The sequence below is a fragment of the Euphorbia lathyris genome, chromosome 1 (assembly GCF_963576675.1).
Source record: "Euphorbia lathyris chromosome 1, ddEupLath1.1, whole genome shotgun sequence".
Taxonomy (NCBI): domain Eukaryota; kingdom Viridiplantae; phylum Streptophyta; class Magnoliopsida; order Malpighiales; family Euphorbiaceae; genus Euphorbia; species Euphorbia lathyris.
In genome coordinates, this window is record NC_088910.1 from 133,292,738 (window position 1) to 133,309,176 (window position 16,439).

The 16,439-nt window shown below is 33.2% G+C and overlaps 1 long non-coding RNA gene across 1 annotated transcript; it reads right to left on the reverse strand.

Annotated features, from left to right (window-relative positions):
* Positions 1 to 1,485: 1,485 nt before the first annotated feature.
* LOC136215432 (uncharacterized) lies at positions 1,486 to 2,934 on the reverse strand. Its single transcript, XR_010682478.1, has 3 exons — positions 2,626 to 2,934; positions 1,646 to 1,929; positions 1,486 to 1,553 (listed from the first exon to the last, which is right to left on the reverse strand). It is a non-coding gene; the product is annotated as an uncharacterized lncRNA (long non-coding RNA).
* Positions 2,935 to 16,439: the final 13,505 nt, after the last annotated feature.

Here is a 16,439-nt window from a genome sequence, read left to right on the forward strand (position 1 = left end):
TTCCTAGTATGATATGATTAGATTGGTGGAGTAAATTACCAAAAATGATATGGTTACATTTTCAAACACCTCAGTGATCCCAATACCAACTCCTCCAGCTTTCTCCATTATATGATAATCTTTAAGAACAACATTTCCCTGAGTAAAATATGTCAAATTGCAACATCAAAAGTTGACATAAAATGCTTTTGGAAAAAAATTTGAATTTCGTTACAAAAGGATGTATTGATCTAGATTTTACATGTTTAGGGTAACATCAAGTCGCTTCTAACTTTAGGAGATTTCTACTTCTTTCTCATACCAAAACTATTCCCTAAGAAGATCCATGGACAGTAATTTGTCTCTTCAACTTGGCTTATGGACTCAATTTTCCCAAAACATGGTATTTTTTGACAAAAAAGTCCAAAACCACAGATGCACATGTCAATTTTGTACTGATTTAACAAAAAATGACAAGTTATGGACTAAATAATAGGCAGAGTTTATTTTGGAGCAAATGAATCAAGTTACATAGACAAATTGAGCTTTATCCAAGAACTCAATATGGAAGTGCAATTCTTATTGAAAAAAATGATGCAACTTACTTGAATTGAGACATCAAATATACGTCTTCCAAGGCTAGTAAAAGACTGATTACTAGTATACATAATCTCAGCAAAGTGAAGTTGCACTTTATAGCTAGCAGCCGGCCGCAAACAGAGGGCGTAGTACTTGAGTGAAAGAGGAGCAAGGCGGGCTGTTTGATAAATATCTCCACCACTTATATTCAGATTAAAATTGTTTCAGGCTACAAAAGGTACATCATCTTTGAATACAACAAGTGACGCCGGACCAAGTCGGCCGATCACCATCACCACAAGGACTGTTTCCAATTCAGCGTAAATCACTCTCCATTCAAAGCCTTGATTGCAATATCACTATATTATCTTCATAACCCAAACTTCAGTGTGCAATCATAATTTTGAAGATGTGATGCATTTCATAGCAAGGAAAAAAAAAAGGCTATTCAATATAGTTTATCAGAGTAGGCCCCAATTCTAATACCTGATCATCAATTCTAGCAGCTTTCACATTAAAGAAATAGGAGAAACATTGGCTTGCTGAATGTCCCTTTCCATGGTTTTTTTGTCCATGAGTAGGGAGTCCTTGAGCTGTCGTGCTTTCACACCCTGTAACACAACCTGAACAGGAAGACAAAGATCCACTAAAATCATGCCAAAGTAAAGATATACATGAAGAGAATAATGCATCTCTATGTAAGCCAACTCCAACCATGAAAAGGAGCAAAAAAAATCCTCTGAAACTGTCTTGATTAAGTACAGTGAAAAGCATAAAATATGTACCTTGTAAATATAGAGATCAAAACGCCCTCCCATCCCTGATCTTTTGTTCTTTTCCTTGTTCAACAACCTACAGTAGAATTTAGGAACCATGAATTTTAGAGCCAACAAAATGGAACGTGTCAGGCATAGGAAAAAAACACTCACAATCTGAGAGATTTGCTAGTGTCTGGACTGTCATCGAGCTATTGACTATTTCTCACTTCAGAGGAACTACTGCAATATAGCAATTTTAAATCTTCAACCTGATGCCTTAGGTAAACTGAGCCTGAGTTACGTCAGGTGTACAACTTACTCATACTAACCTTCTCCCGGTGCTCCAATCAGTACATACATTTGCATTCCTCTAGTCACAGAGTGACTTTACATGCCTGATGTTGCTGTGGTATTGCTTGATAAGGACGAAGCCTCTATTGATTCTGATCTCAGGGTCTTTATTGTAGGCAGAGCAAGAATTGCTTTCCTGTCATGGGAGGTGCTCCAGCACACCTTTGAGCGCCTCCAATAGAGTGAAACAATGCATGTTAACTCAAGACTTCCACTTGTACAGCTCAATTCTACCTGCCCCAAACCATGACTGGAATTTACCCTGTTTTTTTAGCAATAGGAGTTAAATTGCTTCCCCAAAAAGGCACTTACCTCACGAAAACTGAAATTCTAACCAGTTAAACAATGTTAGCTTCATTTTAAAATGTTCCAAGCCTTTAATAAACATTCTGAAAGGCCCTAAGACAATTCACGTTGTTATATGAAGTATAATTCACTTATGAGAGCAAATACTGAATCCACAATGTGGGTTGCAATAAACAAAATCCATCACTCCCCAAGCACTAAGCCCCTGATGCTAGTAAGTCTGAAAGGCTGCTCAGACATCTTTGCATTGCAGCCAAACCTAGAAAAAGTTTGTACTAATTCTCATAAGTATATAAACGAGCATCGATCTTTCACATTCAAATTGTAAGAAAAACAAACTCAAGCAAGCTTCTAAGGATGAGTCAATCGGTAATATTTTACTAAATGTGGTTATTACAATATCTAGTATTTCTTCTGGATCTATACCCAAATTCCAATTGAAAATTATAAAGCCATTTAACATAAAACAACTATAAAAACAAGAATCATTAACTACTGGGCAGACATGATAATGATAAGCATAAACATTTAGTAAAATCCACAATTTCATATCCAAAAACAGAACAAAAATATTGAAAACCCAATAAAGAAAATTGAAACCTAAAATCACTTCTGCAAAAGATATATGTAAGTGTTGATTATTTAAAGATACCTGAAAATTATTCTTCTTGATATGGGACTAGATGAGCTTCAGAGCTTAGGTGTGAGGGATTTCAGAAGCACCAACAAGTTCGGCCATTTCAGGGGAGACACGATGGGGCTTTATGATGCCAGGTGGCCGGCGATGTTGCTGCTCCTAAGACCAAATGGTGGCGCAACTGATGGTGCGCACTCGCATGCCAGTGGAAGAGGAAGCAACAACCACGGCGGAGGAGTAACGAGGAGTGAGATACGAACACCATCTGAGGAAATAAAAGCTGGGAGAGAAAATCCCAGAAGAAAAATCGCCATTGAAGCTAAGTTCTCGCGCACTCGATCACTGAGCAAGAAGGGAAGAAAGGGAGGATTTTGTTAGGAAGATATGACCTAGTAACTTGGGGATTTGTGAGATTTCAAAATCACTGTGTTATTTTTAGTCAATTTGTCAATTTTGTTTTGGGGGGAAGAGTACAGCCCAAAATTTTAGAATTAATGAGTGGAATTTTATTAAAATTTATTAAACTTTTATTTTGATAATTTATATTGTAGTTTTGCTGAGCAAAATATATATCCTATCATTATAACTATTAAAAATAAGTTTTTAATGATGGGTTGTCTTAACACACATTAAATTTTGGTCATTATTTGTTGTTTTTCTTGTAGTGTTGGTTGTTCAGATAAAAATGGTTCAATTGTTTAAATCAGATCGATTCTGTGGCTTTTGTGGTGTCTCATATTTTCCGTGAAAGAAATCATGTTGCGAACTCGGACGGCAACAGCTTCGACTTGGTGGGATGTTGTCCCGGATTTTTGTGGATCGGTCTTTTTTCATGATCGTATAGGACGTTACGTTTATCGATTTTCCTAATTCTTTGACTTTATTTTATTCTTTATTCTTTTTGTATTATTACATTTATTTACTCTTTTAATAAATTTGGTTCAGGGCTTTTTTGGGTTTGTGGTGGAGGTGCCAACATAGCGGGGATGTTCGCCGCTTACCCTTCCTCGCTAACCAATCTTTAATAAAAAATAAAAAATAATATTCCCTACAATATTTTTTTTTATGGAAACACGTATATCTTTAATAGATGAAGAAGTAAGTACAACAAAAAAAACATAAAGAATAAAACCTTACAAGATCCATAAAGACACTAAAACGACTACAAAGATTAAAAATTAATTTTACTTTAATTTAAAAATAGTAAAATTATTCCATACAAATTTACTTATCACATTGTTTAGTTATCATATTTTAATAATATATTGTTTTGTCTTTAATTTTTCTCATATTCAACAGTTTAATCTTTTATATATTTGAATTACTATGCATTTTAATTCCTTAGAAATACTAAATTGTTGAACATAATATAAAGTTAACTAAATAGTATATTTTGAAAATATAAGGACTAAATAGTATTTGAGTATAAAATATAGGTACTAATAAATTATTTACAAAATTAAAATTATGTTCGGTCAACACTGTATCTGTATCTGTAATATATATTTGTTTGAATTCAAATAAGGAAGGCCACCAAATATATTCCTTTCTCGCCAATTTCCATTTTGGCTAAAATGCTGGCAATAAAGGAACCCATCCATCGTATTGGAGAAGAGAATAGATCCATTTTGAATAGTCATTTTCACAATTCTGATCATTCATATTCTCTTTCGAAAAATGGCTGGTCCAAATGAAATTGTACATGTTAAGGAGGAGGTGGAAGGCTTGACAGTGTCAGAGCTACTGAAAAAATCTTTTGCTCCCGTGGAAGAGGTTTTCATATCTAGAGAAGAGAAATTGAGGAAGGAAATCAAGGAAAAGCAATATGAATTGCAAAGGTTTGAGAAGGAGTGTGGGGAATTGAAGGAACTGGTTAGTCGATTGACCGAAGAGCGAGATGGATTGCAGAGGTTTGAGAAGGAGAGTGGGGAACTGAAGGAACTGGTTAGTCGATTGACAAAAGAGCGAGATGAATTGTTGAAGAGAGTGAAAGAAAATGACGATGACCAGGAAGGGTGCTAAGTTGAATTCTCAGACTTAAATCAGGAGATAAATGAGACGGATTGAGAGATTGAGAAGGGTTCTTTTCATTCAAGGGTTTCAAAATGAGTTTTGTGTGTCATGTTGTTTATATATTCCATATGATTATATATGATATATAAGCGGGTTTTATTTTTAAATCGTAGTATTATCGTGTCTCATATTGTATAATAAGTGAGCTATATGGCTCCTTATATTTGTGAAACAGTGCTTCTCTTTTGATGTATTTTGGGCGAGTTAAGTTTTATATTCTGATTGACCCCCTGCTTGCCAAATCTGCTTTATGGATGAATCAAACATTTAAAACTGATTTTTTTAGTCATTAAAGGCTTATAATCTTTAATTAGCCAATGGCTTTGAGTTAGGCTAATAGTTATCTTTGTATTCAATGTTAGTTTCCTTTAATATTTGTTCACGTTTTAGATGGCTATAGGCATGAGTGATACGCGTTAAATGTCTCACATTATATTGCTTCTTATATATAGGTATGCATTGTACTAATATTTCTATTATGTTTTTGATTGAATGCGTCAAATCCAAGTGGTGGGAAAGAATCAGGTAAGTAAATTCATATATCTTGATTTTGTTGGAAGGCTTATTAACAAAGATGGTAATTTCGACATGATATGATTGATACAATTATCACTTTTCTTACATTTTGACACAATTTATCCAATAATCTGAAATGCAAAAAATAATCAGCTAGAAATTTTTCTTTGCATTCAGAACGGGTAATGTTCTTGGTCTGGCCTTTAATTTGCTAGCTAATACCTTAATTAGTTATGGCCTAGTTATATTTTAGGAGCTGCAGATAAAGTTCTTTCCCTTAGGTGATTACAATCTATTAATTTCTACAAGAAGATTTAATGCAATTAAGGATCACGAAAATGATTTCGTTATTCATTGTTTGTCTATTTTTTTATTGGTTTGTCGTCTGTCGTCTTCCCCTCGTTGGGATGTCCTCTGTCGTCTTCCCCTCTTCCTCGCTTTTAATTAATTTTTTTTTATTGGTTTTTCGGGTGTATATTTAGAAATTTTGCTATCATCGGTACCCTATCACTACATTTAGTCAAAATAGATAAACTAACTAAGAATCATTAACTGTTAATGTGTATATATATTTCCTTCCTAACCAGTTCAAATCCTTCTTTAAATCAAAGCGTTAGAGTTAGCCAATACTATATCAGAATTAATTGTTCTTTAATGGTTATTGTATTTTAATTAGGACTTCAATTTCTAAAACCTTTTCAAACATATGAGCGAATTTTGTACTATAGCATATTTAATCATGTGTGATGTCTCATATTGCTTAATTAAATCAGCTGGTATGGTTTCACCCTCTCAACGGTAAACGTTATTTTCGTGTAACGGAGAGGTCACGGGTTCGAGTATTACGCTGCCTCTTACCAAAAAATTGGAAGGGGACGGTTTAACGGAGACGCGCAATGCACCGAGCCGCCCTTTTATGGCTCGCATATATGCAAAGCAATCCTTCTCCCTTTAGGTATCTTTTTGTGTGAGTTACAATTTTCGCGTTATATATACTGACAATTTGTAAGCATTTGATTGAATTTAACGGTTGTTCGCATTTGATTGTTATATCTCTAATATTCATGGCAGACATGGTCGAAAACATAGATAGCGATGATGAATCTTCTTCACCCAAGAGAGCTAAGCCATTACATGTTGAATTCGGAGACTCGTCTCATCAGAAAAGGCGAAACTTAACTTGCGAAGATACATCGAAAATGTACATGGATAAGTAATGTTGATTTGAACTTTATTGTTACACAGTAAAATAAAAATTCACCTGTGCCTGTTGCTCTCAGTCCCTAATTCACCATGCGCGAGCTCGTCTGAACATCGAGGTAGGGCTATGTCCAGCACTATCTCATCTTACCTCTCATATGTTTGGTTGTTTTGCATTGTCATTTTTCAATGTGTAATTATTGATTTTTCAAATGCCATATATTTTCAGTTGTAGCTAAAGCACAAATTTTAGTTTAACACAGATAGGAGTTGAGTTGAGAGATATCACTACTGAACTTAACTGGTAGCAATTTTCTACTCATACAGTCGAAACCTATCAGGCCTTAGGCGTGCTGCCTCTGGCTATTAGATTGTGAGTATAAAATTTGTGCTTTAGCTACAACGGAAAATATATCGTATATGAAAAATCAATAATTAAACATGTAATTATTATTTATATATAATTTAGTATATATACAGAATACAGTTCACTCTGTACTGAACGACTAACCCTATATTCTAGGCTAGAATTAGGGAAACTAACTGTGTTAAAGATACAAATAAATCAACAAATAATATCACTACAACAAATCATCACTTGCGCCACGAATTATGCCACATAAATTCAAAATTCGTGGCATATTTTCATTTAGCCAAGGGAAAAATAGATTCCACTAGAAACGTAGGATTACATGATTTATTTATACTACATGTAATGTTTTTTCGTGGCAAACACACACTAACGCCACAAATTTTGCCATAGTAATTTATTTTTGTGGCTAAATCTACTTATGCCATGGAAATAATTTACTCGTAGCATAAAATCATTATAAAATAAAAAAAACAATCATTACTAACTATAAAAAAAATACAACTATTATTATTAAAATATTGAAATTAATTTTGGACTTTCAATTTTTTAAAATTACCCTCTTTAACTTCTAGGATACCTGTTTGTCATTCATGATACCTAAATAACTTCAGCAACTGATATAAGGGTTGCAATTGCTAGCGCAGCGGCTATAGGATAGGCTAAGATTGAAAACGGGTCAAGTCAAATGTGGATTAGTTAGATCAAATGGAGAGAACTTCGGCTTCTCTTATGGTTCAATTCGGGTGCCTTATATATAATTGAGACCCCTACTTTTGGTTATGAATTGTTGTCTTCCAAGTGGTAGTGAATTGTTGTTCTGTTATATGTTTAATTTAATCTCATGATTAAATGTGTACTTTTGTTAAGTATTGTGAATAGAAATATCTTGAATGAGAAAGTCTGTTTCGATGATGCTTGAGCAACTGTGATATTAGGAACCTATAAGAGATTGTGCAAACTGTTGGACCTTGATGTGTTAAATTATTTTCATCAACTAGTTAATTAATTAAGATTTATGGACATCAAACTGCATCAGATTCTTTAGGCATTTTGGCAGCTTCATCTTAGAAGCAGAGTTAAAGGAATCAGAAGAGAACAAATTGTGATGCTGCGAGATACCAAGCAAGACAATGGGTTTGGGGAGATGTGCTAATCAGGTCTGAGTTTGTTCCTAATTCCTATTACTGACCATTTGTTTGTTTCTCGATTTTTGGTAAATTACTAGGCATCTGCTCATGTAGTACTTGTCTACATTATTGACTTCCATCATGCGGAGTACAGACTTCAACACATCATTATATTCCTTACAAGTTAATTATTTTTGAACTAGATTTAGACTGATTTATTTAATGCTTATTTTTCTTGAGTCTTGAATGTTATATCTTATCACCACATTAGTTCTCTCTAGCTTTTAGAAGCCAGTAGACATATCCCCATTTAGCCATAAAATGAGCAGCGAAACTGACTTCTCTCCTTCATGTATGAATATTAAGGATTTAAAAAGAGATACAAGAGACTTTATTTCATCAGTAAGATCAGTCATTAGAAAACTAGGATCAAACTGAGCATTGAGGGTAATCCTCGATCTGCATCTTCCAGAAATCGAAATCCGAACAATTGAATTTCTCCACAGGTGTTTTTCCGTCTCCCATCGTAATTAACCTTGCTCTGATATCAATTGTTAGGAATAAATGCGATTATGATAAACGAAAAACAAGTAATCACACAAGAATTGTTTACCCAGTTCGTCACTTGAATGACTACGTCTGGGGGCACTACAAAGCCAGGATATTTCACTATAATGAAAGAGATACGGATTACAGAGAAACAGGTTACATTTATACTCCTCAAGAAACCCTAACCGTCTGAATCCCTAATCGCCCCGTACCCTGCCCAACTCAGCAGCGAGTTGGATCGCTGCAGTTGGGCCCATCGCTTCAGTTGGGCCTATCAGTCTCCAAAAAAACCCAACAAATACATGTATATACTGATTAAATTAATTAGAGAGTATTTACTTTTATTTTTATTTGTTGTATTATTCTCAGTTTTTCTTTTACTCAAGGCGGGTACTATAGAATTATCAAAATTATAATAGGATTTATTCAGATTCTAGATATACTACAAAATACCAACTTATCAAGTTTGACAAGAAAATTTATTCACACGGACAACATTGATATAAATTAGTTTGGGTAACGTAGGCAAGTGTGTGTGAGTAATTTGTGAATGCGATTTTTCTAAAGAAAAAAAATTGAATAGATATTCTTTATTTATTTTATTTTTATATGAGTGAATTATTTTTGCAAATCATAAAGGTTTGAATTCATGGTTCATGTCAAATATTAAACCCAATATTACTGTATTTTTAAGTAGAGTTTAAGACTAAAAAATAATTAACTAGAGTTTAATATTACTGGTTTACCATTGATTAGTTAGATCAATTTTAAATATTATTAAAAAATTAAATATTTTATTCATATATTCTAAATCGGTTAGACTAATTTTAGATATTATTAAAATATCAAATATTTTATTCACACATGCTGCATTAACTACATATCAATTAATTTATTTATTTTTTCAATTTCATAATCTATTTAAGGATGAAATGTCTTTAAATTTGATTGGATGTTAGAATTTTTTTATTTTATTTATTAAAAACAAGTAGAACACAATATAAAAATTCAGATAGAATATGATACATACTTAGGTTTGCAAATGCGATAGGATGGAGATGAGAACTGCTCTCCCATCCATCCTCGTCTAGATGGAAAATTGTATCATTGTCATCGTTGATGAAATAAGGAAAAAATCATCCCAGCCCCATCCCCATAATTTTTCAAAATTCGTCTGATGCACTCGTAGGTTACAAAATAAGTAAGGCCTAATACACAAAGAACCCCTGAACTTCTCCAAATGTTGCAATTGCCCCGCTCAACTTTCAATTGTAACAACTTACCCCTCAAACTTGTCCAATTGTAAAATATAACCCCTCAAACTTGTCCAATTGTAAAACATAACCCCAAATTGGGATTGTTTTTACCTCGTACTTGAAGCAACCGTAAAAATATTTTCCCGAATTCGTATCACGCTATGAAATCTTCAATGGAGCTATTTCTCCACATAAATATATTTTCACCCACATAATATCCCAAAACTTTGAATCAAGAAATCACTAAAAAAATGAATCGCAATAACAAAAAGAAGAAGAATAAGTTGAAGAATAAGTTGAAGAATTGAGGATTTGGTTACTTAAATACTGATTTTTTGGGGTCTAAAGATCTGATTATCACATTCCACGAGTGTTTGCAGCTTTTGTATTTCACATGTTTCTTCAATTGCAGTCCGTGTCAGCAATTTGGGGTTCTGTTTTACAATTGAACAAGTTTGAGGGGTTATGTTTTACAATTGGACAAGTTTGAGGGGTAAGTTGTTACAATTGAAAATTGGAGGGGGCAGTTGCAACATTTGGACAAGTTCAGGGGGTTATTTGTGTATTATGCCAATAAGTAATTATAAGTTTAATAATATAAAAATAGGACAAATAATTTATTATTCCCTACAATTTTTTTTATAGAACCACTTATATCTTTAATAGATGAACAAGTAAGTACAACAAAAAAAATATAAGGAATAAAACCTTACAAGATCCATAAAGGCACTAAAACGACTACAAAGTTTAAAAATTAATTTTACTTTAATTTAAAGATAGTAAAATTATTCCCTAGAATTTTAGTTAACACATTGTTTAGTTATCATATTTTAATAATATATTGTTTTGTCTTTAATTTTTCTCATATTCAACAGTTTAATCTTTTATATATTTGAATTACTACACATTTTAATTCCTTAGAAATACTAAATTGTTGAACATAATATAAAGTTAACTAAATAGTATATTTTGAAAATATAAGGACTAAATAGTATTTGAGTTGAAAATATAGGTACTAATAAGTTATTTACAAAATTATGTTCGGTCAACACTATATCTATATCTGTATATCTGTATCCGTATCTTTAATATATATCTGTTTGAATTGAAATAAGGAATGCCACCAAATGTATTCCTTTCTCGCCAATTTCCATTTTGGCTTCAGTGTTGGTAATATAAAGGAACCCATCCATCGTATTGGAGAAGAGAACAGATCCATTTTGAATACTCATTTTCACAATTCTGATCATTCATATTCTCTTTCGAAAAATGGCTGGTCCAAATGAAATTGTACAGGTTAAGGAGGAGGTGGAAGGCTTGACAGTGTCGGAGCTACTGAAAACATCTTTTGCACAAGTGGAAGAGGTTTTCTTATCTAGAGAAGAGAAATTGAGGACGGAGAATAGGGAATTGAGGGGAGAGCGAGATGTATTGTTGAAGAAAGTGAAAGAAAATGAAGACGACAAGGCAGAGATTATTGTTCTTAAAAGGAAGAACTATGATCTTGTAAATGCTAAGTTGATTGCTGAGGCCGAAGTGCAAATCTGCAGAGGGACAATCAAGGAAAAACAAGATGAATTGCAGAGGTTTGAGAAGGAGAGTGGGGAACTGAAGGAACTGGTTAGTCGATTAACAAAAGAGCGAGATGAATTGTTGAAGAGAGTGAAAGAAAATGAGGATGACTTAAATCAGGAGATAAATGAGACGGTTTTCTCTTTGGAGAAGGATTGAGAGATTGAGAAGGGTGCTTCTCATTGAAGGGTTTCAAAATGAGTTTTGTGTGTCATGTGGTTTATATATTCCATATGATTATATGTGATATATAAACGGGTTTTATTTTTAAAATCGTAGTATTGTCGTGTCTCATATTGTATAATAAGTGAGCAATATGACTCCTTATATTTGTGAAACACTGCTTCTCTTTTAACGTATTTTGGGTGAGTTAAGTTTTATCTTCAGATTGACCCCCTGCTTGCCAAATCTGCTTTATGGATGAATCAAACATTTAAAACTGATTTTTTTTATTCAATGTTAGTTTCCTTTAATATTTGTTCACGTTTTAGATGGCTATAGGCATGAGTGGTATGCGTTAAATGTTTTACATTATATTGCTTCTTATATATAGGTATGCATTATACTAATATTTCTATTATGTTTTTGATTGAATGCACTGAAACTGCTTTTGGGAACAAACTGAAATCCAAGTGGTGGGAAAGAAACAGGTGAGTAAATTCATATATCTTGACTTTGTTGGAAGGCTTATTAAAAAGGGTGGTAATTTCGACATGACATGATTGACACAATTATCACTTTTCTTACATTTTGGCACAATTTATCCAATAATCCGAATTGCACCTGTTATATTTCAATACAAAAACTAATCTGCCCGAAATTTTTCTTTGCATTCTGAACGGGTAATGTTCTTGGTCTGGCCTTTAATTTGCTAGCTAATACCTTAATTAGTTATGTCCTAGTTATATTTTAGTAGCTGTAGATAAAGTGTTTTCCCTTAGGTAATTACAATCTATTAATTTCTACAAGAAGATTTAATGCAACTAAGGATTACGAAAATGATTTTGTTATTCATTGTGCGTCTATTTTTTTATTGGTTTGTGGGGTGTATATTTCCGGGAGTATGGTAGAAATTTTGCTATCATCCGTACCCTATCACTACATTTAGTCAAAATACATAAACTAACTAAGAATCATTAACTGTTAATGTATATATATATTTCCTTCCTAACCAGTTCAAATCCTTCTTTAAATCAAAGCGTTAGAGTTGGCCAATACTATATCAGAATTAATTGTTCTTTAATGGTTATTGTATTTTAATTAGGACTTCAATTTCTAAAACCTTTTCTTAATATAAAAAAGTCATTAGTTAGCAGTCTTATACAATAATTGTTTGCTGCAACTACTCCTAAAAACAAGAAACAAGTTTCAAATATATGAGCGAATTTTGTAACTAAAGCATATGTAATCATGTGTGATGTCTCATATTGCTTAATTAAATCAGCTGGTATGGTTTCACCCTCTCAACGGTTTGTTGTCGTGTAACGGAGAGGTCACGGGTTTGAGTATTAGGAGCTGCCTCTTGTCAAAAAATTGGAAGGTGAAGGCTTCTCCAGTACACGTTTATGGTGGGACCCCTCCCCACACCCTAGCTTAACGGGGACGCGTAATGCACCGAGCCGCTCTTTTATGGTTCACATATATGCAAAGCAATCCTTCTCCCTTTAGGTATCTTTTTGTGTGAGTTACAATTTTCGCGTTATATATACTGACAATTTGTAAGCATTTGATTGAATTTAACGGTTGTTCGCATTTGATTGTTATATCTCTAATATTCATGGCAGACATGGTCAAAAACATAGATAGTGATGATGAATCTTCTTCACCCAAGAGAGCTAAGCGATTACATGTTGAATTCAAAGACTCGTCTCATCAGATTGACAGTAAAATAAAAATTCATCTATTCGAGTTGCTCTCAATCCCTAATTCACTATGCGTGAGCTCGTCTGAACATCAAGGTAGGGCTATGTTATGCACTATCTCATCTTATCTCTCATATGTTTGGTTGTTTTGCATTGTCTTTCACTCTACTTATATTTGCCTCTCTCATATTTTGTAACTGCGCAGTGTCTTTTTTCAAGGGATAAGTACAAAAAAAAATGTCTGTGGTATACCGGTTTTGCGAATTCAAACCTGTGGTATTTTTTTTTTTTTTTGCAAACGGAGGTCTGTGTTACAAACCGTTAGCAAACAGAGGCTAAATTGACTAACGGTGTTAAAATTCAAAGAGAAAAGAGTTAATTTGGTCTTTATATTTATTTATTTTATAAATTAACCCTCCTAATTATCTAATTATCACAAATAAACCCCAAAATCAAAAATTAAAATAAAAAATACCATCTTCTCATCTCTTTTTCATTTCTTCTTCTTCTTCTTCTTCTTCTTCTTCTTCTTCTTCTTCTTCTTCTTCTTCTTCTTCTTCTTCTTCTTCTTCTTCTTCTTCTTCTTCTTCCACTAATAAGAATAAATTACAACTGCTTCTTTAAAAAAAAAATATAAATGCTTAATTTCCAAAATTTAGAAGCAGCCATCATTTTCATCTACATATAAGAAAATCATTTAGAAGCTGCCACAATTTTCATCTGCATATAAGCAAATCTAAAAAAAAAATTATATATAACTGCTTAATTCCCAAAATTTAGAAGCATCCATCATTTTCATCAGCATATAAGCAAATCTCTTCCCCAAACACAGCCCGCCTGCCTTTGCTCATCCATGCTATTCTTCAACGTCATTAATCCTCCTACCATTCTCCCATTATCAATTCTTATGCCTCCTACACCTGCTGAACTCTCACCTGACTCGCTTTTCATTTCATCAATTACCGTTTCACCCCAAAATTCTACCTGTTTCACAATTGAATCTTCTGTTAACTCGCCTGGAAATACCGGGTCAAGATTAAAATCTTCCTCATTAAAATTCCACCCACCGATTCTTCTAATCTTCACAATTTCATCCTCCCCTGATTCTCCTTCCATGTCATCTTCTTCTTCTACATTCAATGTTTTGCCTTGTTTGAATCTGTCTTCAACCGAAGGCAATCCCTGCAACTCAAATAGATGGAAAAGATGGTATTTTTTATTTTTATTTTTGATTTTGGGGGTTTATTTGTGATAATTAGATAATTGTGGGGGTTAATTTATAAAATAAATAAATATAAGGACCAAATTAACTCTTTTCTCTTTCAATTTTAACACCGTTAGTCAATTTAGCCTCTGTTTGCTAACGGTTTGTAACACAGACCTCTATTTACAAAAAAAAAAAATACCACAGGTTCGAGTTCGCAAAACCGGTATACCACATGCATTTTTTTTTGTACTTATCGCTTTTTTCAATGTGTAATTATTGATTTTTCATATGCCATATATTTTCAGTTGTAGCTAAAGTATAAATTATATATTCCCAATAGAAAATTATATAATGTGAATTACGTTACGATGTCAGTCGAGAAAATAAAAGTGTCATAACATTAATATAACTTCATTTTAACTTAATATTTTGACAGATTATTTAAAAATGGTGCCATGAGAACATATATTCGATTACAGTTGTTATTAGATATAAACTGTCATATAATTAGTGGTCAGATGACAGGTCGCTATTTGATCGCTATCATCCAAGGCTATTAAGGATGACAGAACGCCACCGTCATCTGAAGTACCATCAGATGGCAACGAGCCCCGTGACGGGTTTATATCTTGCTGGATGACGGTTTTTAATCGTCATCTAAAGGGGTTTTTGGGTAGTGACGAATAAAATATGATGTTCATAAGTAATATAATTTAACAAAACCTATGAAACAATGTCCTTTAAGTCTTAAACCTTATTAGGAAAACAAGTAGAGAATGCAATTAAACCAAAATATCTGAAAATAATAAACACAATTCACGAATCACTATGCGATAATATTCAAAAGCGATAATAAAGGAAAAAATTAATAATAAAAAAGGCTTTGTCCATCGTCTCTTAGCCGGCTCCTAGGCAGTCTAGGCGGTGTCATAGGTGGCTAGAGACCGCCTAGAGGGACTTATCGGAGACAATCATGCTGGATACTCGATTTTGAGAGCCTATGTGGTCTAGGCGGTCTTGTTTTCTTAATAGTGAGCTAGGGCACAGATAAAAAGCATCTACGGTGACTAAAGTTTCACAGTTGTCTCGCTATGGCTTAGTATGAATGTTGAAGATTCTTTAACCAAATCGGATATCCAAGTAAAAAGATCTAGAATTTGAATGTAGTGTTGATATTTTCGTTGGAACTGAACCAAATTATACCGTTGACTTCTATTAAGTACAATTTTTGAGATCTTCAAATCCTAATATTACTGAATAAAAAACTATAGTGATTTTATAACCATACTGAATTCTGAATAAAAAGATTCAGAAGTTGAATGTATCGTTTATTTTTTCTTACTGCCGAATTGAATAGTATCATTGACTTTATTAAATACAATACTTGAGATTTTCAAATCCCCAAATTTTACCAAACCGTACCCACCCCTAGTTGTCACGTTATGATCATTAAACTTTAAAATATGACAATAAAGTCATTAGATTTTTGCTTGAACTGTAATAAAATCCCAATGACTGTTTTAATGTTTAAGTGGCACCGAAATGATGACATTGACACTGATCAAAGACTTCTATAGCTACCTACGATGCATGATTTTTTTTTTTTTGCCATATGTCTAACACGTGGCAATGAATTATTAAAAAAAATTAATCAAAGGTTTTCTAAAAAAATAATTTTACTTTTTAAAAACTTTGAATACTTTTTTCTGCAGAATTAATTCATTCCCACGTGTCTTAGGCGTGGTTAGCTTTTTCATGTGTGGCTGACAACTTGCATGGAACTCTTTTGATCAATGTCCACATCATCATTCCGGCACTACATAGAAAGTAAAACAACCATAACTCTTCGATTACCATAAATACTTGTTATCCAAAATCAAACCCAACATAAGAAATTCATCAAACACCTCATCTACTTCGCAGAAACCCAAGATGTCTATAACCCCATTCAAAAAGCGGTTATATTGTGGTTCCGAACACACCTCAAATGCATTCATACTCATATTCCTCTAGACTATAATGCTATTAGCATAATCTAGGCTGAAATTTATATATTGACATAAAACCCCCTAATATTGTTCAGTTGCATTCGAT